This window comes from Solanum tuberosum, unplaced genomic scaffold (assembly GCF_000226075.1).
Source record: "Solanum tuberosum cultivar DM 1-3 516 R44 unplaced genomic scaffold, SolTub_3.0 scf00103, whole genome shotgun sequence".
NCBI classification, from domain to species: Eukaryota; Viridiplantae; Streptophyta; class Magnoliopsida; order Solanales; family Solanaceae; genus Solanum; species Solanum tuberosum.
Window position 1 is genome coordinate 1,379,671 of NW_006239027.1, and position 4,966 is coordinate 1,384,636.

Genomic DNA, 4,966 nt, shown 5'->3' on the forward strand with positions numbered 1-4,966 from the left:
TCCAGAAGATCTTAATTTTTTGATAACTTTAATGATAAACCTTCCACGTATTATATAGTACTGGATTAAATATAATGGAATAGTTACATTATTAATCTTAATTATTTAAAAAATCTTAAACTTGTAGAACCAATTTTAATATGAATTCTTATACAACTAAATTGATATATCAATTTAACATTATTTTATTTTTCTTTCGGCAGAGGGGTACTATTCTGAAAATATATATATATTAAAGTAATGAAAAAAATACGTAGTGGGTGTATATTTTTATTTTAATCCTCGTAATATTTTGTTAAGCAGATTTAATCTTCAATTTATCGAAATGTGGTATTGGTGGTTTATTTTTAGAAGTATGTTATTATCGAACATGAAGTAATCATACAAGTTTAACATAACATGTTTTGAAACTAAATAAATTGTGAAACATTTAATAATTCTTAAAATTCATGAATATTCCCATGAAAATAAATCAAATATGCATGATTCAAGTAATTAAAGATTAAATATGCTTAGTCAAATGTCGGTCACGAAAGTAAAACTAAAATTAAATTTTACCAATAACTCACAACTTGTTTATAAGATGAGTATTATGTATTGCTTCATGACACATTGTATTGTATCATTTTGATATATATATATATATATATATATATATATATATATATATAAAACTTATGTTTTCTGTTTCTTGATTTTTAAGGAACTTATTTTTTCTCAAAAACTATTTTGAATACATTTTGACCATATAAAAATGAGTATAAAATTGAGAAACATTTTCTGAAAAATATTTTACTCCATACCACACACTACAAAATCTCTAGGCGTAATTCTTCGCTTATTACTTATGAAATGATTCACAATAATCAGACACATTAATAGCAGCAGACGCAGAGGAAGAAATTCTTGCCCTTCAAGCTAAGATGCTAACTTTGTCGTGAAAAGAGTAATGAGAAGAAAACCTAATATCATTAGATAAATTGAAATGGAATGAGTATAAAATATGTCTCAACAACTACAAAGCACATATCACTATGACAAGGGAACATTGTTGTAATAATTGTTTATTCAAAGATGAAATTTGTTTGAAGTACTTGTGTTTATAAACCACTATATGTGTATGCAAAGAGCCCTACATATAAGGATATATAGGAACCTTAGTGTCCTATATATATAAGCTATCCTTTTCTATAATTATTTTTGTGCTTTGATGTTTGTAGTCCCATGTGTTTGGAAATCCAAATAACCAATTATTATGAACACACAAAAGCTGTCATACATATAACCAATTATTTGATCTTTGACAAACACGCAAAGTAATGTCGAACTATATAGTAAAAAAATTAGCATTCAATTCAAAATTTTAAAGAAATGTGTGGAGTAATTAACCTTAAGTTGTATAAATTACTTTGAAAATTCTTATACGACTAATAAAAGATAAGCTTATTCTCAAGATTTAAGGCTATTTCTTTTGCACCGCTGATAAATTTAACTATTTTATAAGCATTGTATTTTCTAACACAGTACTATATACATGTATACAACATTTATATATATAAAAAAAAAATAGTGGCTAGATGAGATGAATCAAGTATTGTAAAAAAATATTTAGTTTTCTAACATGATTTGGCTCATTGGTAACAGGGAAGTCCCACCCCTTTTGCTTCCTTGGTGACTCGAACTTGCAATTGATTTTTTTGGTCAATATTCTTTATCGGCTAGTCAAATTCTAATGAAATGATCCATTTGCTATTATATCTCGGGAAAGAAAAGTCAAAAGTTGTACCTCCGAGTCAATAAAAATTTCTGTTGCAATTGGCCGTGAAACTAAGAGTGAGATATATGCACTTCACCATATTTTAAATTTTCACCAACAAAAACTTACACAACAATTTATGAGAAACTAAATTCAACATTCTCTAACAGTACTTTTAGCAAGTTGGGTGGGGGCTCTCTCCACTTTACTTCACTCTGAAAATTTGAGTATCTTGTAGAAGATCTATGGAAATCAATGAGAGATTCTTTCACAAATTAAAAAAAAAAAGTGATTCTTTGGAACTTTATTATGCTTACATTTTTAGTAATGAAATTGCTCAAATATGTCGATCATCGAACTTTGAGAAAAGGTTCATCTATATTATCTGTTAAAAATTTGACTTATTTATGTCATTTCTGTTTGAGAAAAAGGCTCATCCATGCCATTATTTGTTAACTAAAATGGCATAAATGAGCCAAACTTTTGACGGATGACATGGATGAACATTTTCTCAAAGCTCGATGACATATTTGAGTCTTTTTCTTTTTTTTAAAAAATGATTTAATTAATGACATGATCAAATTATAAATAACCACATGTAGAAAATGGCTTTGCAAAACCCAAAACTATTTTTAGTTAACAAATAATGGCATGGATGGATCTTTTCTCAAACAGAAATGAATCAAACTCTTAACATATAACATAGATGAAACTTTTCTGAAAGTTTGATGAAATATATTTGACCCTTTTTTCCTTTTGTTAATTTGGCTTGAAAACTAGTGTTATGAGTTGATTGAACTAAAAGAATTTTGTAAATATGTGAAACATGATTTGGCCACCATGTGAACTATAAGACACAAGATAATTAATGGAATGCAAAATGGTAATAAATCTTATTGCTATTAATTTTCCAACTTCTTTCTGTCAATTTTTTTTATGGACAACAAATAACATTTATAGTTTTGGTGGTTAATTCAGCTCCATGGAATGTCCATTATGTATGGGGTAAAAGGGGACAAAAGTCAGTTTACCTAATGTGTCAATATTTCTATGTAAAATTATGAATCAAGGACAAAATATATTTACCTAATTAACGGGTAGCTGGTTAGGAGCTAAGTTATTTATGTATTAAATTTTGTATAAGTAATATCATGTCTATAAAAAAACATTCTTTTGATATATATAAAAATTCAACGCACTGAATATGTTGTTTGGTTTGCGATTTAAAAACCTGCATAATCATTTAATACATGTATATGTGTGAGTACATGTATGTGTATATGATGATTAGTATATGTATGTATGATAGATTTTTAGTCAGAAATCTCGAATTAGTTTTCGAAGAATATAATTCCCATAGAAACGTCCGTATCGATTTTTCTAGTAGTATACCAAAAAAATAATTGCAGCAATTTATAGCTCTGATAAAAATATTTACTCTAAGCTACAAAAAATTGCAGCAATTTAATGCACTGATCATAATAAGGGATATTTATTAGTATTTAAAATCAGTCAGTAGAACAATTGTATTTGACATTCTAGAATTGAGTAACATTTCATAAAGGTTTGAAAATTATATACTATTACGATGCCCTCGATCAAACATCATTAAACAAATTATTTTTGTGATAGCTGTCACATTTCATATACTCAGTGTTATTCTAGAAATAAAATTTAGAGAGTGTTAAATATATAAACGGAATTTATTTCTATCTTTATGGGGTAGAGAAACGTAGTTACGATAATTCCTCAACCCAAGAAAAAATCAAAGCAATTTGCAAAAAAAATTCTGACAAAACACTAGCAAGATACTCCCTTTAGTTCATATTAAGTCATCTGTTAAGATTTTTTTTATAGTTTAAAATAAGTAAATTATTCAAAATTTAAAATAACTATTGTAATTTTTTCATTAAAATAATTTAAAAAGTAATAGTATAAAGTAATCTTTGATTCATATTCATAAATATTTTTCTCAAAAAATATGTTATATTCGACAAATCACTTAATATGAATAGGAGAAAATACCAAACAACTAAAACGAGATATTAAAAAAAATAACCACATCAAAGTTCAAGATAATATCCAAGTACTAAACATAAAATGAAAATAATTATATTAAAAATCCAACTGAAAAATAATAATTATTAAGCCGACAATTACAAATACATAAGATTAATTAATAAATTAACAAACAATCCTATCCGACATTGTAGATTAAATTAAAGTGATAAAAATATGTATGGATGAAAATCTCCAGCCGACACTCACAAAAAAAAAAGACAATTTATTAAATGAAAGATTAATTAGCAATTAAGATATGTGGGGTATAGAAAAATAATGGTGCCAAAGGAACATTGAATCTTTAAAAATTATACTCTATAACAATTGATTTAGTAGTACTATATTATGATCATTCATTAATTATTTTCTCTCACTCTCTTTATTTATTTATATTTTGTATTCTTTGGTGCCAACTATTTTCTACGTCCATTTTTACATGTTTAATTTTGATTTTGTATATTTTTAAAATAATAATAATTGATGAGTGTTTTATCATGATTTCATATTAATAATGTTTAATCTTTAATTTTAGAAAAAATATTTGAGGATTAAGTAATCATTAGTGAAAGTTAAATTATATGTCTATGTTTTTCTTTTACACTTTTCTTAAGAATAAACATTAGTTAATAAGGACAAAATTAAAAAGATAATTAAATTTATTTTAAACTTTTAAAATAATAAATAATTTGAAATAATTTTTAAAAAAGCGCAACACATAATTTAAGACAGATGGAGTACAATTAATACATTATCATTATATAGTTAGTGGTGCTAATTGTCATGATTTTTGAATGACCATCTCATGGTTCTATGGAGGGAAAAACAAAATTAACTATTTATGAAAATGACACCTCATTTGTCATTTTGCACGCCAAAAAATCGTATAATTACATATTTTTAAAACCATTTTATTATAATCTAAATGTTAAAACAATTATATCAGCGAGAGCTAGCAGCCTAGCACTACATTTATGTTTTATTCATTACTTAATGTTTTTTATATGCAATTCGCATCATATCCGACCTCAATCGATTACTTTCATCATATATATGTCAAATATATGAAAATTTCTTTTATTTACGAGTGAAGGTAAGATTAGAATACATAATCTCTTATATGTTCTAAAATTAAGTTAAAGCTTAATATAT